The sequence below is a fragment of the Oryzias latipes genome, chromosome 2 (genome assembly GCF_053564925.1).
Source record: "Oryzias latipes strain Hd-rR chromosome 2, Olatipes_Hd-rR_3.1".
Lineage (NCBI taxonomy): Eukaryota > Metazoa > Chordata > Actinopteri > Beloniformes > Adrianichthyidae > Oryzias > Oryzias latipes.
In genome coordinates, this window is record NC_136238.1 from 9,623,403 (window position 1) to 9,647,021 (window position 23,619).

General features: G+C 39.1%; 1 long non-coding RNA gene across 1 annotated transcript in view; it reads right to left on the reverse strand.

Moving 5' to 3' along the window:
• The window catches only part of LOC110016378 (uncharacterized), an 81,787-nt gene extending 77,700 nt beyond the window's left edge, over window positions 1-4,087 (reverse strand). The window contains exon 1 of the long non-coding RNA XR_013654065.1: window positions 3,857-4,087. This is a non-coding gene — a long non-coding RNA (uncharacterized LOC110016378). The remainder of the gene's footprint in view (window positions 1-3,856) is intronic.
• Between the last annotated feature and the right edge of the window lie 19,532 nt (window positions 4,088-23,619).

Below are 23,619 nucleotides of genomic sequence, written 5' to 3' on the forward strand. Positions count from 1 at the left end.
AATCTGTTAACTGTTGTGAACAGGATACGAGAGTTGCTGCTGCAACTTCCAATTATTTCAGAGAAGTACTTTTCCCTTGTTCTGCATAAGATCTGGTTGTAAGCGTACAACTCCGCCTTATATATTCCATAATGAACCTGGAGTTTTGACTTGCGCCACTTTCGCTCGGCTCTGCGGCACTGTTGTTTCTGTGCCCTGACTAGATCATCGTTCCTCCAGGGAGCTTTCTGTCTATGTTTTCTCAATTTAACCTTCATAGGGGCAATGGCATCCAGAACATTCAAGATGCTAGAAGTAACAGAATTCAGCATTTCATCAACATTGGCACCAGAGACGTTTTCAGGGTTTATCATTTCTACAAACTGTGCCCTAGTGCTCTCATTTATTTGTCTCCTTTGGACAACTGCAGGGCCAGGCGGTGGTTTGGGAGCAACAGACAGGTCAAAGAATACACAGAAATGATCAGAGAGGGCGACATCAACCACACTGACATTGTAAATAGTAACCCCCCTTGTGATGAGCAGGTCCAGAGTGTGCCCTCTGCTGTGGGTGGGGCAACTCACATGCTGAATTAGACCAAAGGTTTCAAGGACAGCATTGAGCGCTTTTGCATTTCTGTCATTGACATTATCAACATGAACATTAAAATCACCTGTAATGACTAGACCATCAAAGTCTGTGCACACAACTGAGAGCATTTCAGTGAAATCATCAATAAAACTTTGGCTGTGCTGAGGAGGTTTGTACATAACTATGCAGAGTAAGGGAGGAGTTTGTTTTATCTCAATCTTAAAGGACACATACTCAAATGATGAAAACACACCAAATGATAGTCTGCGGGTTGCAATATTATCTCTAAACAGTGCAGAAACGCCTCCACCCTTTTTATTTTCTCGTATTTCCGATTCATGTTTGTAGTTGGGGGGAGTTGATTCGACTAGAACTATGTTTCCTGTGTTTTTGTCAAGCCATGTTTCAGTTAAAAACATAAAATCAAGATTAAAAGAAGAGATAAGATTATTGATTAAAAATGATTTGTTGCATAAAGATCTCACATTGAGTGCAGCAAGTTTGAGATTAGTTTCCTTGGGACTGGTCAAAACCTTCTTGCAAGGGATGTGAACTAGATTTCTTTGATTGGACAGTCTAACTGCCCTTTTTTGCATTCTACGTGGTGCAACTACAGGTATAGCACCAGAAGGAAGCTGTTCATCACAGGGCCCCAGTTTGACATAACCTTTCCTAGGACACTGGGGGCCCGTTTCATCCTAGCTCAGGGGAATAGCACCTCTAGAGGCGCGCAGGAGAGGTTGAGTTGAGGGTAGTTTGGGTGATGGACCGGGAGGAGTGGGAGCTGGACGGGATTTGGGTGAACGACAGAGGGGGCGTGTTGGAGGGGGTTTGGATGAAGGCCGTGTTGGAGGGACTTTGGGTGAAGGATGAGGAGGGGGCGCTGGAGGGGTAGGAGAGCTCCTGTGCGGTGTGAGGCTCACAGGTGTTAGGGGAGCCATCTTAATTCCTGACTTAATGAGGCTATCAAAATGGCTAGGTAGGGCCATTTAACCTGTTTGTGTTTTTGTAGTTGTGGTGTGCTTATGAAGTTATTACTGGCTTAGTTAAGACAAAAGAAAAATGAAAAACATTTGCAACTTTCATTTGCTACTAAGAAATCCTATTTGAATAAAATTAGCAGAGGAATTCCATGTAACTGCAGTGACACAGAAATAAAACGCATTTAGAAAATTCTTAAAAATCAAAGCAGTGATTAGGATTTTGCATAAATAAAATTGTATATCTAACCCTTGTGCTGTCTTAGATGACCCCACCCTTACATTGACGTGTTCTCCCCATGAATAAAGGTGGAAAGATTTCATGTAATCCATGGACACCAGTGAAGATCACAAATCATTGAAGAAAAAAGGTTCAGCGCACTGTCTAGTGGGTCTAGATGACCCCACTCCCAACGTTAAAGTGCCTAGGATAGCACAAGGGTTAAATCGGTGAGTTTAAGGGTGCTAGGAGAAAATAAGTAAGATCAAACTTATGTTTCTCGCCTTCGTTTTAAATTTAGAAACACATTCTGTTTCTCTTTTACATAAATTCACAAAAATAACACCAAAGACGATGTAAACAAATGAATGTGGAAAGGGAAGAAAGGAAAGAAGATAAATTCAGGCCAAAACCTATTTTTGTCCTTAAAAACAAAACAAATCCCAAATGAGACATTAGGTCTATAAAAATAGTAAAAAAATAAACATTTTAAACTAAAAGATCCCCCTAACAATCTCCATGAGAGCGACAGCAGCCTTAATAGACCACAAGATTGCCAAAAACCTCAAAAGTAAAACCTTTTGGGGAGACAATGGATGACCCGGGCAGATGGCAGCTCCTAATCCCTAGATTGTGAAAATTAGACTCCAGGCAAAACTTAAGAGGGAAGAAATTTAAGGATCCCTGAGAGGCTTGAAGGAAAAATAAAACTAAAAAAAAAAATCTGCCACAGCAAAAACAAAACAAATAAAAAAGTGGTTGTACTACACATATGTAGTATTTTCAAACTGCCATCTGTGCTTCATGAGGCCATGCATGGAGAGTTCAACAAGATAAAAGGAAGCATCATTTTAAAATCTCAACTGGCTCCGTCCCTGTTCGGCATTTTAAAAAGAGCAATGTTTAATTCCTCTAGCTTTGGGGCAGAGAACTGGAATTGCATTTTGTTGTGACACTTTGATGCACGGCCTAAAAGTGTACAGCACATTCTCTTCAGAGCCTCAGAACCCATAAATCTATTTTATAGGACTCTCCAAAAATAAAAATACTGAAATGAAGCCCTTATTATTTCTGAAAAGCAATAGACGGTGGCCAGACCGAGTGTAAATAAAGGACGTGTGCTTTCTGAAGTGACAGCAGCGACTCATACAGAGGATGACAGCTCGCTTAAATTTACATAATTAACTTCAACAGCAGCAATTAGACCGTCAAGATTCTGTCGTCAAAGGAAAAATAAATAAATTAAAAAAAAAAAAAGACAACATCTTAGTGGATAAAATGAATGATTAGGGTTTCAAATCGAGCTCTGAACAAATATTTTACCACCATGATGTGATATGAAAGGCTAATTAACTTTTATTTTTTTTAGCTGATCTGGTTCTACCTGTGGGCAAACATTTGCTTACTTAGATAACTTACAGGAAGAGATCAATGTGACAGCCTGACATTACTGAAATACTGGGATTTTCCACTTGCAATTCTGCTCAGGTACCATTCCACTGTCTTCCCTTTAAATTCTACACTTTTTTTATTCAAAATAAATATTTCATAATTTTAAACCAGTCTCATATCCTATGCATCATGGATCTCCATATTTGCTGTGCCAGCTTTGCCTAATGGTGTATTTTAACCTCTTCCTAATAAGCACCCTTGATACCGTGTAAAGTGAATAAAAAATGTAAAAGGGAGATGAAAGTACAGACAGAATACTGGAAAAAAAAAAAACGGAAAAAGTGCAGCTAGATTTAAAAATAAATAAAAATAAGAAATAAATAAAGCATCAAAAACAAAAATAAAAAAATGTTTCCTATACCAAAACGAAAGTAAAAATTAGTAGATAATTCAAACTTTATTTTTAGACCACTTTTCCGACTAAAATAGCTCACAATTGAAGGCTTGGCAGAAGTTTTAGGGACGTCTACAGTTAAAACTGCTGAATCACCAAACAGGAACAGAAAAAGCCAGCTTGGCTCTAAATTTCTCCTTTTCTTTTTAATGTAAGTGATTGATTGAACATCCAGTTAATGTGTTGAATGCACATCAGTCTTTCTTGTCACAGGCTATTTATGTCCAGTGTCACACTTACTTCATTAAGTTGGGGCACACACACCAAGGTCACTTGAGAAACCCCTCCAAACCATAAGACGGGACCGCCAAAACACTAGGAAAAATCCACAAAAGGACTTCCAAATAAACAGCATGGAACTGTAAAAACTGCTCATCAGCAGAAATGCAGCCTGATTAGCAGCAGCACCATTGCAGCTCCACTTCAGCTGGAGCTCTTTCATGTGTGGATGTCTCCTCCCATCACCAGTTCAACCTCATTACCAATCATCCCTGGGACATTTCCAATAGAAAACCCAACAATCAACTATAAGACACAAAGTAGTCAAAAGCAGCACAGTCTTTGCATAAATCTGCATTCATTTAAATTATACAAGGGAAGAAAAACTTTTATCTCTTGTCAAAAATGTGACATCACCACCATCTGTTTCTATGATTGGGTCCTTTGAGTAAGCAGGAAGTGTTTCTTGATAAGGTTGGAAACAAGTTAAAAGCATTTAAAGTGATTTTGATCACATGAAATGATCTATATAATGGCTCTTAACAGATGAATTGTGTGCCAATATCAAACCAGTAGTAAAGAAAAATCAGACACCCACCTAAACTTCCATGAAAAAACTGTCTGACATTAAACGGGCCTGAAACAGGTTAGGAACCACTGAGATAGATGATCCCGCTGCGGCTCATTCCTCGTCAAATGTGGATTATTTGTAATGAAAGTTTAAAATTAAAAGAATTAAAGTTTTAGAAAATGTCAATAAAATCAACAAGCTCACCTGTTTTAACTCAAAATCTAGGTTCACGCCGACCTCAGCAACTGGTGTTTGAACGACCTCTTTTCATCAAAGGTCTATGTAAACGTCCATAACCCTTGTGCTATTCTAGGCACTTTAACATTGGAAGGGGTCATCTAGACCCCACAAGACAATGCGCTAAACCTTTTTTCTTCAATGATTTGTGATCTTCACTGGTGTCCATGGATTACATGAAATCCTCTTCACCTTTATCCGCCTTTGTCATGGTAGGGAGAACACGTCAATGCAAGGATCGGGTCATCTGGACCCCATAGGATAGCACAAGGGTTAAAGCCACAACTCTTGCATCCACACATCGCTACACAATTTTAAAGTCCGTTTTCCTGCTATCCACGATCGTTCCACGTATGTCTAACGAAGCCTCCACGCATGTACCACCAATGTACACGGCGCACATATCACGTTAAAATTACGTAATCGACACACAAATTGTGGGCCAGATTTGGCTTTTTACATTGACTTATGAGTTCCTTGAGTGGTTTATACGTCTTCCGTGGTTTTAGCGTGGTTCATTTGTGATACATCTGTGTACATTTCACCTAAAGACCACAACTTTTTTCTCCGTTTATTCACGTATGACCAATTTTCATCCCTACGATATGCGAGAAATGTACGGAGTGGTTGTGGGACATCCCTTCTGGGTCGCGCTTTTCGTGACAAGCGACACATGATGCCACACGCCGCTCGGTAACAGGTGTGTGCGGACGGGAAAACTTGTTTTGATTCCGCCAGCTATTAATTACAGGCTGAGTCAAGTTTCTAACCAACATTAAAGCTAAACTGAGTAGAAAAAATATTTTAAAAAGTGATCTGTGGTCAAAACATTGCTGACCAATTAAAAAAGTGTTTATGGAAATGTTGCCTTCAGTTATCAGTGAATTAAGTGATCTGTCAAGCTGACTTTTTTAATGAATGTGTGAAAAAGTCTCACACACAGCAGGAAGCACTTCTATGTGTGGGACAAACATTCACTTTGGATGTCCTTCCTTTTTAAATTTGCAGATTTCATGTAAATACAAACCTTACATGTGAATATTTTTGAACATTGACATTTTTTTAATGATGTTGTTTCTTGGGATTTGTGTTTCTACTAGGTCAGCTTTAATTAGTAAATTGTCTTTAGCCATTTTCTGTGAGTTAATTAACCTTCAACCTATCTAACATCAACCTATGAAACCTAAACTAGGAATCTGGTTTTTACTTTTCCTTTTTTAATTTACTACCTTATTTTTAGATTTTCTATTGTTCATTTGGGAGTTCAGTTGTTTTTGGTTATTTGATAAAGTTTTGGTTTGTTTAGTTTTTGTTTTGTGTGAGGTAATACTTCTTGCAAATCTGGGACATTTATTTAGTAGAACTAATCCTTCTTTGAAGTTTGGCAGCTAGTTTTTGCCTTAAAATATGATTTCAGAAACTTTTCAGAATCTGTAGCCACAATAAAAATGGCCTTTTTCAGTTAGTTTTTTAACCTTCACCAAATTATAGTTCTCCTGTGAAATGCTTAACGTTATTTACATCAAATACGCAAAGTATTAACGTAATTACCCTTAGACCAAATGATTCTAATGCAGAGAAAAGCAGATTGTTACACCTTAGGGCCTGTCTAGGGGCTTGTAAAAGTATGTAACATAAAGGAAAAAGTAAAACTAAATACACCAACGACTCAAAAACTCTCACAGACATCTAGGCTGAAATTAAGCTGGGAATGTATTTACAAGGAAATCTCAAAACTACGCAAAAAAAAACAAAACCAAAATAAAAAGACCAAAGCCTCTGACAACATCAATCAAAGTAACGCTCTGGAGGGGAAGAAAAGGAAAGACCGAAACTCCCACTGCAGCAGAAAACAAAAAGAAAACAGATACAGAAAAACACTCCAAAAATACAAACAAAACAAATTTTATGGCCACAGCTGTAACACAGATTCACACGGATATGAAACACTTAACACTTAAGTGCTGCATATCTGTGCAAAGTTGCTTTTCTCTGCTTCTGAAACCGTTGGAACTGTGATAAATGGATAAACAGTAGAATTCAGTGGTTCAAAGAGATACAATATTCTATGTGTAAGGGACAATGCCTGACAATGTAGCCATTATCCAAAAATTAATGGACGACGTGGAGGCGTAGCCAATCACACACAAAGGGAACCAGTTGCTTACTGTTGCTACCAAATAATGGGATAATGCCCAATGAGGTGAGGTGTTATCACTTACTTATACCATAGTCTGTTTGAATTATCAATTCTGATTGGCCTTAGGATGTCGATTAGGTAAGGGAGCCCAGACGAGTAGTCCATTTGCAGAAATTAATGAATGAATTTTATCCAACACAAAGCAGAGGACGTAGGATGGTTCAAGCTATGTTCACACCACCCTCGACAATGTGCGCTCAAGCGACTACTTCCAATGAAAAGTCCATGTACAGGCTTCTGCGTCCAAAACTCAGCAAGTAAGCAAGTTTCTACAACCGTTTTCAGGCTCTATGTACAGAACCCATGACCCTTGAATGCGCTCTGAAGGTTAAACCCACTTAGACCAAACAGGGACTCAGATTTGGTAGTGATGTTTAGATGGCATCACGGAAGAGCCAACCATTTGTAATCGATCATAGAGGAGAAAAATAATTTGCCCCAAGCTTCTTCCAACTGTAGGTGGCAGCCGAGCCAGTAAATAGTAGCAAAAGAATTAGAAGAAGAAGCCTCTCCCTGCTTGTGTAAACACTATGGGGCTAAATGCATGTTCACAAACGCGCTAAATGCACATTCTTAAGCTTAATTTCTCATAATGAACAACTCAGGCATTATGCCTCATTTAATGGACACCGTGCAGCCAATCAGAATCTAGTATTCACCAGGACTGTGGTACAAAGAGGGGTAAAAGAACAGCAATGAGGTGAGCTCCTACATGAAGTAATTGTACTAGAACCCCCACCACCATCGCGCCACCTCCACATTCAGAGTAAAGCTCACCTTGGCCATCGCAATAAAAATGATCTGCAAATGCTTCTGCGTGGTCCTAAAATCAGTAGAAAACTAATAAAACCTGTAACTTAATCTAATTTTATCTCCAAATGTATCGTAAAGAAGCAGCATATTTGAATAATAATGTATTTTAAAGAGGCTCCATTTCCTAAAGACAGTTTTGTCTTTCCCATTTTATCTCTGGATGGTGTCTGTTCAGTTGTGGACGTTTCTGTATTCTTTCCCGTGTTTTCTGTGGTTTCAGTCTGAAGATCAGGTAAAAGCCTGCCAGACATGACAGTTTAACAATCCTGGTGTATTGAAGAGCTTTAAATACCCAAAGCCCACTGTTTCTCCTTCCCTCTCAAAGGAAGACTCATTTCAGCGCACATGAACCTAAATCGGCAATGACATTACAAAGTTATGTCTTCCTGCTTGTGTTTTCCTGAGTCGGCACAGTCCCACATTCAGCAGAATGGAGGCAGCTGCCTCTGCTTAGCTGAATTAAAGTCACCGTGAGAAGCGTGAGAACCACACAGGTAAAGGTGAACACAAATTCATCCTCGGGGCTCCCTGGAGTCACTGGCTGATTCGCTTGCTTTTCCAAACTCTCCTTCCGCCGGAGTTGTCCCCAAAGGGAATTTGCTGTTTCCCTCTTGAAATTCTTCTTCTGCCTCCTTTTTTGCAAATACGATAACGAAACCGCCAGAGAAATAAACCACATTTTTGCCGGGGCAAACACTTGAAATCCAAAAATGTTTTTGGGGCTTGTTGCTAAATAAAATAAATGTTATTACTAGGAGTTAAACGCTTTGGAGCTCTAGTACCTGGTGAAAATGAGTTTTCTTTCTGAAAACCTCTTCTGCCGAGGAAATCCAAAAGTTAACTTTTTTTCAAAAACGTACACAGACAAAACAACACTGCTTCCATCTTTAAATCTCTTAAAATCGTCGCTTATTTCAGCCAAAAAAAACTCCACATGACTTAAAATCCCTCATAAGACTGCTCCACTCCACATCATTGGTTGGTTTCCCATCCTCTGGTAATTACCTGCATCGGATTTCTAAAGACACACATTTGAAGTACAGCTGAATCTGTTTAGCTCCCATTTAAAGCAACTCCATTTAAAGGAAGGAAGTCGAGACAAACGGCATCTTGCATCGGTCACATGCTCTAAAATTAGAAGCCATGCAGCCAGCAGCTGGTGCTCATTTTTTAATTGCAGAACATGTTTTGCAAAAAAGGAAATCTGCATATTATTTCTAGGATGTTTCACATCATCGCCCTGGTTGGTGTCATTCAAGTCCTGCTTTTTTTGTGAATGTTATTTTAGCCGTGGAATCCTTCCCTCTTAGGAAGCTCAGACCGTGTGAGCTTTATTGTGTCGTCGTGTTTGTCCTAATTACAGTGGAGCGCTGCGGTGAAAGTGTTATCTCTCCATCAGCGCAAAAACGGCAAACACAAGGCTGAGGCACAAGATGAAACCAATTAGATGAGCTCTGTTTACTTTGCGTCTCTCTCATCGAAACTGTCACAGTTTGACGCATGAGGAAACCTAGAGCCGTGCATTCTCCACAAAAACATGACCAATGGTTTTACTCTTTAGCCTTGGAATCGCATAAAAGGGCAAGAAGAGCTCCATAATCGTTCTTCATTCGTGCGAGGATAGTGTAAACTGATAAAATAGAGGACATTTGGCGCAAAGTACGTGGAGCAGGAACGTACAGATGGCTGACAAACAAAAGGGGAAATGAACTGAGCCTTTGGCACCAAGCCTGAAAGCCTCAGCTGGAGAGATTAAAACCATCCTTCCAACAAATATTTCCCCTTTTCATGTTGTAGAAGGGAGATGGTGGTGAGGCTGTTTTCCTGTTTACCCTTGGTGCTCATTGGAATTTATTTGGGTCCATTTGTCTCCAGAGTGAAGCCACAAATGCATGAATCGGCGATAGTTTGTTTCAGAGGCTCTCTTGGTGGAACTATTTTTAGGCTTGTACAAAAGGAACGCAGAGTAACTGAGTTGCAGACACGAGAAAGTGAAAGAAAAATGACAACCAGTTAGTGATAACCCCACTGCTCTGGAACCTCTCAGCCCCTTCTTTTCTTTTTTCCAATGGAAAAGAAACCGGACAAATCTCTAAGATAACACCCCCTTTTGAGAGGGCTGTCCCTTTGATTAAAGTAATTGCAGAATCCTCCTGCTTAAAGTTCGTTTTCTCTGCATGATATCGACCCCGGATGTCTAAAAAGTAAGTCTGAAGTCTAAGAACCTCTTAAGTTCATTTAAGGTATTAAGTCTATCCTGGTCAGTATCTGTGTCTCTGATCTGCTTCTTTAAAAAATTTAAAAAAAGTTTGAAACTTGTGTGCTTGTCACCACTTTCATGCATGTGTGAACCATTTCTACAGTCTATTTCTATCTGAAATTTGTCATAGTCTTGCAAGAAGAAAACTTGTGTAGCTATGCGTGAACATGATAGTTTTGAATGCGGAAGCCCTTTCAAGTGTGTTTCCAATCTTTTTATTGGAAGTGGCTGCTTGAACGGTTGTTGCCAAGGGCGATGTGTACGTACCATCAGGCAGAGAGGGAAAAGAAGATCAGACCAAATCAGTTTATGTGAGAGTAACACGTCAAATGAGAAAAAGGGAAATGCATTGTCAAGTAGTGTAGTATTCTGGGGCCTCATTTATAAAACTTTGCGTAGGATTTGCGTCAGAAGTGGCGTACGGATGAAACATAGGATGTGCGTACGCACAGAAATATTCAAATTTATAAAACCGTGCGCACGCACATCCTACGCATCTTTCTCTTAATAAATCATAACCAATTCTAAATGCTGCGCAGCTTTTGCGGCCTCATGACACGCCTATAGTTGCCCATAAATAGTCCGTGAAACGCCCACAAATGAATATTCATTGATTGCGAAACCATGCCAAACACGGAGAGAAAATCAAAAAAACGTAACTTCACTCAATGTGAAGTAGAAGTTATCGTTGGCGAGGTGGAAAAGAGGAGAATAATGTTGTTTGGAGGGCACAGTGTGGGCATTACTAATGCCAAAAAGGCACGTGAGTGGCAAAGGGTGGCAGACGCCGTAAATGCTGCAGCCTCACAACCTCGGACCGTGGCCGAAATAAAAAAGAAAAGGTCGGACATCAAAGTCAAGGCAAAAAAACGTCTAGCGCCGGCCCCCCCCCCCCCGCACACACACACACCCGTGTATGCCCCTTGTGTGTGTGTGGGGGGGGGGGGGGGGACACCGGAGCTGACCCCTCCTGATGAGAGACTGGCGGCAATAATTGGGGAATCCCTTTTAAGTGGAGTGGTGACTGAGGCGCAGGGGGACACCGACGCGCCAGATGCACCGGGTGACACCCCCCCCAAAAGCCCGCAGAGGAAGTCGGAACCGGCTCATAAGCCACTCGTCCTCGTTTGCCAGCAAGTCTTCTTGCTGTCTAAAGATGCGTTCACTCCGATTCTTCCATTTGCCACATCTTCTAAGAGCGCAAGATCAGCCATTGTGCGTCATTACGCATTGTGATAGGGCATTTATTTCCATCCATTTAATTACATCTGACAAGCTACAGATGTCGGTAATAATCCACGTGGAAATGGGAAATTGTTCAGCGCAAATGCAATTTCTTGTTGCTTTCTGAATGGTTGAGAGATACGCCATACATTGTTTTATCAAAAATAAAACAAAATAAAGGCATATGCATGAATACCATAATTCCGTAGCTTATGAAGAAATGTTTTACTATGAAAACAACTTTCCCCAGTGGACAATTAATATGTCTGTCTGTCTGTCTGTCTATCTGCACCTATATCTGCTCCGCCAGACGGACACATTAACGAGAATATCAGTTTTGTACATTATTTCGTTCTGTTAACTATATTATTTATTAGGATGAATTGCACAACATGCCAATATTGCAGAAAATATTTCACTTTTCTTTTTGCAATTATGTGTTCATTTGAATTTCTGTTGTAATTTTCTTTTGATTTTTTTTTGTTTGTTTCATTGCTGATCGGTCCAACGGGTGTTCGTGTAGGCTGTTAATTGTAAGACTTGCTTTGTGAAGTCTTCATGTTATTTATGAGAGGCAATATTGTCATTTTCACTTACACGTGTTTCTTCCATATGCCGACGGCGTCGCCGTTTCTCATTTCACCCGTTTTTGTGCGTACGCCTGGGTCAGAGCTTGCGTGAAGGACCGCACATTTTCCCGTCAAGTGTGCTTTTTATAAATCTCAACTATTGCGTAGAGAGTGGCGTACGCCTTCTTTTGTGCGTACGCAACGTTTATAAATGAGGCCCCAGGTCTGTAGACTGGTGTGAGTAATGGCTTCTTGATCATAGGCCTTAGTACCATTGAAGGGATTGTGACCTCAGGTGTGCAGAATATATGCAATCTTCATATAGAAACACATGAAAGCATCAATTTACCCATGAATGTTCTGACAAACAGGAAGCATGACTTACTGTAGTTTCACCCTATGTTGCCATATACAAAGAAACTGACATTCTTTTCTCGCAACCATTGAAAGTAGAAAGACAGCAACATGGATAAAGAACAAATAATTTATAAAGTACTATAAAATCAAAATTGTAAATGAACCAGCATGTGTAATTAGTGTATAATTTTTACAAAATTGTTTACTTACACTTGGTAAGGGGATCCTTTAGTGGGATTGTGCGAGCTATCAAGTCAGATTGATGGGACAAGGCTTAACTGTGACTCCTGATACTGGAAGCCGCCATAGTTAATCCAGTAGGACAGGAAGCTCAGAAAAGTTATATAACTTTTATGGTTGGAAACTTGCAGAAGTAAACACATCATTTAATTTGTCTGTGCATTAAGTCATATCATGAATGAGAATATCATGAATGAGTATCGCCGGAATCCGTGCTGCACTGACAGGATTACCTCCATCAAACAGTCTAGACATAAAATGAAGCTTTTTTTCTCATTTTAATATAAAAACTTTTATACGTGTTACCATTCCAGCGGCTGAAACTTTGAAGAATGCCTGCGAGGGCTTTTCCATTTCATGTTGAAACACTCTGCAGTCTGTCTCTGCTCTATGCTCTCAGGATTATTGGCTTCAGAATAAAATAGAGGCAGCAAACCAGTGATTTTTCTCAGCTCAATACCACAGCAGTGACACATTAAAAATAACGATCCTGGGATTTTTAACACACTTCCCCATCATCATCGATTGATTCCAAGGGTTGCATTCAAAGGACCATAAGTACACTTGCAATCCAAGGCCAGATTTTCTCTCTCATGAGTAAAATGGTTAAAACAATAATAAAAAAAAAAACTATGACATTTGTGAATCTGACTTTTTTTTTAGATGTTTGCATCTCAAAATTGATGGTTTCTTTAACGTGGGTTTTAGTGGCAGTGACAGAACTGTCACATTCCCAGGATCAGTGCACATTGCTGGAGTTGAAATCAAATTGTTTGCACCCAAACATCCATCACAGACCTTGAACGCAACATTATTTTTGCACGGGAAATGTCTGGGGGAAGGTGGGAACACAGATCCATTTCAAAATTGACAATGGCAGCGTGTAATTGGTGCTTTGTGGATTTTCTGGGCCCGAGGGGCGACTCTAAGACTGAGACGGTTTCACTTGAAGAGGAAAGAAAAGAAGTAACAGATAATGAATGCACCAGTTGTGACTCTGAAAATTAAAAATGTGGGCGGAAGATTTACTTCTAATTGCTCAGAGCAACCCTTAACGGTCTGTTTTAAATTCCTGGTACGGGTTTCTAGGAAGTGCCGCCTCGCTTTTTACCAGGTGTGGGTGCAGCAATAAAAGGTGGAGTAGAACATGACAACTCCACTTCAAGTGTCAACACAGACTAGCGGCTGCCAGGCCCCTTTTGGCTCATGTTTACAGTGACCATTACAATTTATAGCGCCTGTTTGGGAGTGTTTGAAAAGCTGCCGGCACTCTGTGATAAATTCCTGCTCACCTAAATGCTTCATGGGAAGGATGTCATCCTGAGCCCCAATGAGAATACATATAAACATTTAGGGGAGAAACTATGGTGTCCCTCAAGTCCAAATCACATCAACACATCACTTAATGCAAAAACATATGAAAAAACACATTAAAAAAAGACAATTAACTGGCAAAACAAATAAAATAAGACATTTCATTTTAGAATTCAAAACAAAATTCCAGAAACCAAAAGACAACTCCAAAACATTAAAACTACACAAAGGTAAAAATTTTTGAGTAACAAAAGTCAATTTCAGAAATCAAAATTATAAACAAAAATGAAACAAAAGAAGAAACCCCAAAGGCAGGTACTATGGTAAAACATTGATTGGATTGAAGTATAAGTCACAGGAGGTAAAAACTGGATAACAAAGAAGAAAAAAACTTAATAAGTCACTCCAGAGTATGAGTTGGTCTCTTGGGAGAAAAGTGCAATGCTTCTGAACAAACTGTAAAGCCGGGCATTGATGCTCAGTGCTTGTCTTAAAACTTCTGCACTGACTGTGTATTTCATTCACAATGCATGGAAGACAGGTGTATATATTTTGAAGAGCTCTACGAAAACTTGGGTAAACACATCCCGATGTCTGAGTTCATGAAATCATTCAGTCTTTTGGAATGGTAACCCTTGTGCTATCCTAGGCACTTTAACGTTGGGAGTTTAACGTTGAACCTTTTTTCTTCAATGATTTGTGATCTTCCCTGGTGTCCATGAATTACATGAAATCTTTCCACCTTTATCCACCTTTGTCATGGTAGGGAGAACACGTCAATGTAAGGGTGGGGTCATCTAAGATAGCACAAGGGATATAATGAAGCTTAACAGGAAACGATCAAATTCTTCTACATGTTTGTTTTGGATCAAGCTTCTTCTTTTGTGCTCACACACACATACGCACACCTACAGTGCCCTCTAACGGTTGGTAGTGAAATAAAAATAGGTAAAGTCACCCCATTGTTAACCCTTGTGCTATCCTATGGGGTCAAGATGACCATTGACGTGTTAACCCTACCATGGTGGATAAAGGTGAAGAGGATTTCTCATAATCCATGGAAACCAGTGAAGATCACAAATCATTGAAGAAAAACGTTCAGCGCACCGTCTTGTGGGGTCTGATGACCTCACTCCCAATGTTAAAGGGCCTAGGATAGCACAAGGGTTAATGGGAAAATAACGAGTACAAGTCGCACCCCTGGTCAAACTGTGCAAAAAACAAAAAAATGCAACTGATACTCCAAAAAAGTGTGGTACCTACTTTTACCAGTTTCCATGAAAAAAAAAAGATATAGTAGAAAATGAAACAAAAGAAGAAAACGATAAAGGTAGATATTATCTTCCAATCGCTGATTGGATAATAATACCAGTCAATTGATTGGATGATAATGTTTGTCCTCATTTTAAGCGATAGTTATTTGCCATAAATTGGTACTGGCTATGCTTCGTACTAATCATAAAACGTATATAATTATGCGGACATTGAAGGTGTTTTTGAAAAAACTCAAAGTTGAAAAATATAAAGTTTTCCTGTTTCTTAATGCATTTCATTTTTACCATTTCACTTTGATTTCTGGAAATTTCCTTTGTCTTCCAAAAAGTTTCATTTTTATTCTGTCTCATTTTTTGGAATTGTCTTTTGGTTTTTGGAAATTTGTTTTAATTTCTAAAATGTAATGTTTGTTTGTTTTTTATTATTTTTTTTTTTTTTTAGCTTTTCTAATTGTTGTCGTAATCCTGAATATGTTTATGCATTCAGTGATTTGTCTGTGTGATTTGGGCTTCGGAACCAGCATAGAAAACAATGGGATTCAGGTTCGCCACGTCTGCTCCAGAAGACGCTGCCTGGACATTTGAAATGGAGCGCTGACCCACTTAGCTCTCCTGTCAAGCATGAGGCGGTCTGCAGGAGGAGCAGTCAGTCGGAGGCGCGCTCCCCACGTGCGCGGAAACGGACACACGCCTCAAACCGTCTTAGCACAGATAAAACAGGCCTTCTCGCTGATAAACAAGTTCCTTGGAAACAATAAGAATAACTTTAATGTATTCACAGACGAGCATTTTCAAACACTGGGAGCTCTTCTGCTTCCCATCGGTTTCCAGGATGCGGCTGCCTCTGGGCTGTTGACACCTGAGGTTGAGATTTTTATGAGGAAGGCCATCCTTCTTTGTGTGTTGCTTTCAAGCTACAAACTTGAATGCCTTTGTGCATGGGGTCGTTGAAAAACAAGGTGCTGCCTTGAAGCTCTTTGACACCTTGTTTTTCTTTTGCTCTCATATGCTTGGGGATCATTTCCAATTTTTCTTTTTCCGCTTATTATTTTTAAATGAAATCTTCCCTATTTTCTCTGCTACACAACAAGATGACCATACTCCGGTCAGAGGCTTAGATTACCAACCAGCTGCATCCGTTCACCCTCTGCCACTTTACCGGTACTTTAAAAGCATTTTTATCATTTTTTTAATTTCCAGACTCTTAAAAAAGTCTTTACTTTCATTTTCCAGACTTACTTTAAACTTGAAAAGTTTTATAATGGAAAAGACTTTTTCTCAGAACATAAAATATCAAAACCTCTTTTCTACTGGCCTGTTCATTGGGATGATGCCATGCAATAAATATTGAAAGTTGTTGGCTCTTTTATTCACGTTAATGCTACAAAGACCCACACTTTGAAATGTCCGAAGATGTCCGAAGCGAAGATGATAAAGTGGTTCTTTTTGTGCAAACAAGGTCTGCTCCGAGAGAATCTTCACCTAAAGAGTTCTAAAATTGGGTCTTGATGGTCGGAAACACAGATATGTGACATTTTCCTACATTTTCATGGTGTGTTAAGACACATTATATAAACTTACCAAATCTAACTCAGATATTTATTGATTTACCCAACTATTACCACCATGCGCCCCGATAGACTATAGAATCTAGCCTTCCAAACTAGAATAAATTTTATTGATAACCCTCATAAGGTTGTGTTTTCTGCTGTAATTCTGGTCTCTCCCCATTGATGGTACTCTACAAATAAATTAACTTCTGCTCATGTTCAGAAAGTTATGCATGTGGTGTTAAAATGTATTTTTTTTCTGATGTGATAAACCTCATTTATCGAAAAAAGGTTTTTGCAGTTGAGGGAGAGGTGGTTTTTGAGGCGCATCAAAATGGACATATTTAGCAAAACTGCAATGGAAACACTTTTTTTTTTAATTAAATGAGTCATGTGACCAACAACCGGATGGAAATGCTCTTCTTGGTAAGAACTGGTTGCACAGCAGGCGCCACCAGAGGTCCCACAGCGTCACACAGCTCATCCAAAGTTGAGCGTGTCTGTAAAACCACCAACCATTATTTCCAAAAATTGCTTTATCCATAGCTGCTCCCATGTAAAAGAAGCTTACCATTTCATGGCCTAAAGAAGACGCCGACGTTTTCTTTGATAGATGATGATGAGCGCTGGTGCTGTGGCAGAAATTTGAATGTACCTGCTGTAAATCAAAGTATTGTTCACATCCGTCATCATGTTTTTTAATGACTTATCGCGTAAGTTGGTTTGTTTATTCCATGCGCGTGGTTATGAATTAACGGAAACAGTGTAGTTACAATTTTTTTTTTTTTTTTTACTTTTCTAGAATTTCAGTAATATTTTACGTATACATGTAATTGAAATGTAGCTAGTGTTGACAAAGGCAGGGGAGCTAAAAGAAAAAAAATAGCTTTCAGGCAGTTTTACACAAACCACTAGGTGGCATCACAACTCCCTTAACCCTTGTGCTATCCTAAGCACATTAACGTTGGGAGTTGGGTCATCTAGACCCACTAGACAGTGCGCTGAACCTTTTTTCTTCAGTAATTTGTGATTTTCACTGGTGTCCGGGGATTACATGAAATCTTTCCACCTTTATCCACCTTTGTCATGGTAGGGAGAACACGTCAATGTAAGGGTGGGGTCATCTAAGATAGCACAAGGGTCAAAATAACAACTGTCAATTTATTTCAGTAAAACAGCAGGACATGTGAGAGACCTTTGAATGGGGTCAACGGCACCATATAACTTAGTTTTGAATGATTGGTGACTAAAATGAGGACCCATGTGTAGAAATGCCAAGTTCAAAGTGTAACTGGAGAAGTTCATCACAAACTTCTCATAAACGTGTCATTTGTTCAATACCCATTATGTGTGATTGTAAGTGAAAGCTGCTGCAAATTCACAAACTTTCTTTTAAATGTGTGCCCTCAGTCACAGTTGATTACGACTCAGTGGGATGCAGCCTCAGATGAAAGGGATGCTGGGAAACATCAAGTGTGATGTCCCTGGGGTCATCTGGGGTCTTAGTTCTTTTTGCATAACTCTCCTCTCATTTAAGGAGACCCATCTGGGATTGATCAAATGCCAGATTGCATTCCTTCAGGCAGAACCCACAGGGGTGCCCTCTCAGACCCAAGCGACTGACTAAACTGTCTGTAGTGTGTTGTGTCCACGTGTGCATCTAAAAAAAACTGTTTTTGTAAGAGCTTACATGACTTTGGCTGAAAAAGTCAGTTGGCATTGAGTTGATGGTGGGAGTCTCATTTTGTGAGTTTTTTAGGGTCGAGAAGCTGGAACCAAGCTCAGTATTTCAACAACACATGAATCTTGTTAACAAACCTTGATGATTGATGTGAAGTATTGCAGACTTGTAAGAACCTTGAGACCAGTCACTGTGCCTGAACACACTGAGCAAACCAAAAGGACACGATTTATTCCTTTTTGCTCAACTCAGGGCAAACATTTTAGTGGAATCCAAGTGTTACCATCAACATCAGCAGACCTCATAATTGCAAAATCTAGGGAATGAGCTAAAAGACCAGTCGAGACACTTCAAAACAGTGGAGCCTGTGATTAAAATAATTGTTCATTCTGTGGTACAAGACCAAATTTAGCATGGACATACCTTAGGAAGCCCATTAGGTCCACCTCAAGTGTAAAGACTGCCTGTTGTGCATAAACAGCCAATAATACTGAGACTGGGGCAACTAGACATTGAATATATTTGTAACAATTAAGTGTATGGCTGCCATCTATACATTTTTGATTTTTCTTTTGGCCAATGTAAAGAGTTCTTTTGGTACTTTGATTGGTAAAATGGGTTTGTCAGTGTGTTGACTTTGAATATAGGTCTCCACTCATGTACAGCATGTGGCCATTACCCTATTGGCATATTCTGTCCTTAATACATGGAGGCTACTGAGTCCACACTGAACATCTTTATTAGTTGTTTGTCCCTCAACAACCTTTTTACGTTTCTCGTCATTTACCTGCAAGGACTGGTTACCCGTATCCCGCCTTCAACCAAAAGTAGTTGGGATAGGCTCCAGTAAGCAGCTCAGTGGTCATGCAAGTTTTTCAGCTGTTTTAAAAAAATAGATAGATGGATTGATCATCAACATTTCTAAGAAAAAAAAAGGCAAGCTTTATATTTACAGAGAGAATTGGGCCACATTCTTTTCACATGACAGCCTGAATTCACTATCAATATTTTATAATGTTGGATTATACTGTATTATATTGCATTATATCATATTATTATACTATATCATATCAATTGATGTACTATTGTACATCAAAGGATAACTATTGGTCACTTAAATGTATTATTTTACTATGAAAACAATATTTGACTATCTAGGCTTCATTTCATGATCTAGACCATTTTGGGTTTGAATGATATGAAATGTTCAGAGTAATAAAGATCACAAAAGTATCACTAAATGTATGGTTTATGTTGAATTTTCTGGTTTTACATTAAGATTTGTATTGAAGAGAAAAAACCTAATATATTTCAGACTTTTAGTATTCAGGACTGAACAGACACGGAAGCGCAGGCGGGTAAAAACCAAGAGGCCACTCCATGCTCAGAATAAGAGAGATTTTAGATACCAGAGTTCATTTACAAGGGTTTTACTAACAGATTTTTAAATTCACCATTTGTTGTATTTACCATAATCCAAAAAATACCATTTCAATAAACCTATTCAATGTTTTTAAAAATCTTTCATTGATTGTGGCGGACAAAACGTGCAAAATCAAAACTGTTTATTTTTTTTAATTTTTGGTTAAATGTGTGAAGTTACAGGTGTATTTGTAAAGAAAAGTCGAGCATTGCTGACTGAAGCTTTGCCTCTGGGTGCGTGAAATCACCTAAATGTATTGATAAATGAGCAGAAATGCAAAGTTTGATTAGATCTGCAACATATCAACGATGTGAAATTGCACATCCAAGTGTTCCCATGTGCTGCCGAGATATCAGGACATCTAAATCCCTTCACCCTGATGGATGGCTGATTGTTTAATCAGATTATGTCTGTCAGAGGATTTTGCCTGTGAGCCACGAAGAGCTTGTGTGAATATTCTCACCTGTCCCAAATTTGTGCAGCCAGATTTGTCCATTACGGAACCAACACAGTGGCCTTCTAATGTGGTTCACATGCAACCCAGTTACATAATTTTACATGATCATATTGCGTTTTCGTTGATTAACAAGCAAGCTTGTTTACGGGGCTTTAACATCACCAGTTTTCCACTTGAACACCGGCTGACACCCGTGTCAAATCTGCATTAAACATCTCCGTGCTCTTTGCAATCGGCTTGAAATGAGTTCATTATGAATGTTGAATATTTCCCACACATTCCAGTTTTAATGGGGCTTCATCGGGTGCTTGCCGCTCAGCAAGCCTTATGTCTGTTACATCACGTCTAATTATAAATGCCATAGCCTCATGAGAAATGTCATGACAGACATGTTAATTCACTATAGATGGAGCGGGAAGTGAACACTGTGAAGCATCCTGGAACGGATTGAGCTTGTTGAGATAAAGATCATGAGATGTTTGTGTTACATAAGCTTATTAATAAGTCAAGTCAGGTGGGGTTCATATTTTGTCATATGGAAAGTGGAAAATAGGATATGGAGTTGACTTTATATCATGGGGTTTAAATAAAAATAGCTCCAAAAAATAAAAAACAAAAAAATAAAATAACAAATTGAAGAAAGCTGAGGATGATGAAAAAACTTTCCTGGTGTGACTTTGACAGTGGAAAAACACAAAACCTGAAAAGGGAACATGACAAGAACCTGAAAATGGAACATGACAAGTACCAAGAAAAAAACTTAAGAACCAGACTAAAGAGCCCAAATATTAAGTTTGTGCTACTGTTTTCTTTTCTACTTGTTGGAAAAAAATTGATACTGACAGAATTTTGTTGACTCAACTGGGAGTAAAATCTATAACAGATTAATTTTTTTTTTTTCCGTCATTTTAAATATTAAAGGTAACAGACAAAAAGGCCTTGATGTTTCCCAAACATTGACTATCGTTTTCCTTATCATTGTACGTGGATGGTAGAAAATGTATGTCATCAGCATAAAAAAAAGTACTAAAGAAAATGTCAAAAGAGCCCCATATATTTTTACAGTGAACTCAGACATTGATCACCAACATTGATTGACGTAATGCATTGATCATTTGTGACTTTTACTGGTTTCTGCTTGAGTCACTCAATTTACTGAGGAGTCCTGTCATGTTGAAACATGTAGGCAGGTGAGTCAAGACTGTTTGCGATGCGTTTAACCTCAGGTAAAAGCTTTCTTGGGAATGAAAGCCAGTGAAGCCCGGAGGCATCCTACAGAGTTCATCCCAGCTCGTATCTCCAACACACCATGGAGTCTCACTCAGTCCCACAGCTATTACTTAAGACTCTACCCCATCAAGTTACATTTGAGTCAACCACAGACAAATAATCATGAGATCTGCAATAGTATCACAACAGCACAGTTGGGGAAAGTCTCCTAAAAGGAGCTCTTTATTCTCCAAAAATGTCCTCCTCTCAAAATTGCCTGAAAAAAATGTTTTTTTTTTTTCTTTTCTTATCTGTTTATCAAAGAATCTTATCAGTAATTCCATCGGCTATGCGTCATCAGACCGTTCTTTTCACCTCTGGCATGAACAGAAATGAATGATCCCCCATCCTCAAACAAGACTCCTAATTACATTTTGGCGTCCTGAAGCTGAAGGCAAAGTAAAATAACCATGATAGTAACCTCTTAACAGGGATTTTTAAGGTAAATATTACAAGAAAACCCAAACCAAGTTGTATTTTTTAATTTTATACAAACCCTTCTTAAATTGGAAAACAACGGAAATGTTTTAAGAGTTGATAGATTCAGCTGTTTTTCAATTATTTTTTAAATTTTTTATGATTTGCATTATTACAAGTCAGTCACGTAAGAGGTGAAGCGGTACACATGTTGTTTTTTGGTTATAAGTTCTGTTATGTTTCCCTGAGGCGGGAATTAACCCATCCCACATGATGTAACAAGAACTTTCAAAACAATTATGGGAACTTTGTATTAACGTTCCTGTCCTGATCATGTAACCTTTGTGCTATCCTAGGCACTTTAACGTTGGGAGTTGGGTCATCTAGACCCACTAGACAGTGCGATGAACCTTTTTTCTTCAATTTTTTTATTTTTCTTTATTTATTTATTTTATTTTACCAGGAAATTCCATTGAGACTGCATCTCTTTTTCAAGGAAGACCTGGGCCAAAAGGCATCAATACAAAATAAATACAGTTAAAAAACAACTGAAATAAAATACATTACAAAATACAGAGGCAATTAAATTGAAATGAACAGTTTACATGAACAATGATTTGTGAACATCACAGGTGTCCATGGATTGCATTAATTCGTTCCACCTTTATCCACCTTTGTTATGGTAGGGAGAACACATCAATGTAAGGGTGGGGGTCATCTAAGATAGCACAAGGGATAAACAAATTAAGGTTTTTTAAAATGCTAAAATCAACTTTTTAGAGCTTTTCCGTGTATCTTAATGTTGATTTCCCATAAAAAAACAACAACCCCAAAGCGGTTTTTTGACCCAGTCACACATCTCTAAGCATTCTTCTAAAATCCTGTGAACTAAACACCAGCCCTTCCCAATCCAAGAAAATTAGTGGATTCTCACATTGTGACATCACAAAGTAAGAACAGCCCCTTCCAGGAAGAGGCTGCTCTGTCAGCACCGCCCCCAGGCTAACACACACCCACTTTCTCTACGGAGCTAGCGGTAATTGGCTATTCGCGTTCATTTTACATGAACAAAATACACAACCGTATTTTCAAAAGTTCACATGTTAGTGTCTGTGGGTGAAACGCAGACACGCTGCCAAGACTGGCTCTAAGTTCGACATCATGAAATGGTTGACACCCACAATGAGCGAAAGGCGGGGCCTCAGAGATCGAGTCATCTCACTTCCCTGTTAGAAAAAGAACAGTGAAAATAACAAAAAATTCATAAAATAAATCCTTCTTTAGTGTGCCAACGGTAATATGGAGATAGGTAACTGTGAAAGGCTTGAGAAAAGCATGATATGCCCTTTAACAAATATCGGAATATTCCAAAAAACAAAGATGTGCCAGTTGGCAAGAGAAATGGGCACATTTCTACCATTACACGTTCATAGCACAAATAAGTTGTCTGTGAATCAAAAACGTAAGCAGGAAGATAAATATACATATATATATTGATTGAAATATATCTATAGATAGATATCTATACAACGCTTTTTTTTTTTATGTAGGCTTCTTTTCTCCCCTTTTGTCCTACCCCCTGAGGTCTTCAGAGGTCAGGGGTCACCTGTTTCACACCTGAACGACCAGGGCCCACCCAGCAACAGGTGTCCCGAGTGACCGCAGCTGTGACCTCTGGCTTGTCAAAGGTGACCCTGAATGTGACACCAAAGCAGATTGTTGTTATGTTCCAAAACTCCTCCACAAATGGAAGAGAGGAGATGGTGACTCTCAGTGGTTTCTTGCTCATGGGTGCATTTCACCACGGGAGGCACCTTTATGTGGAAAACAATGAGAATTCCCTGTTTTTTGCAGGGATTTCTTTGTGGAGAGCTGAAATCCATATCAGTGTAGCCACAGGTAAGTCACAGAAGGCTAGCAAAAGAGAG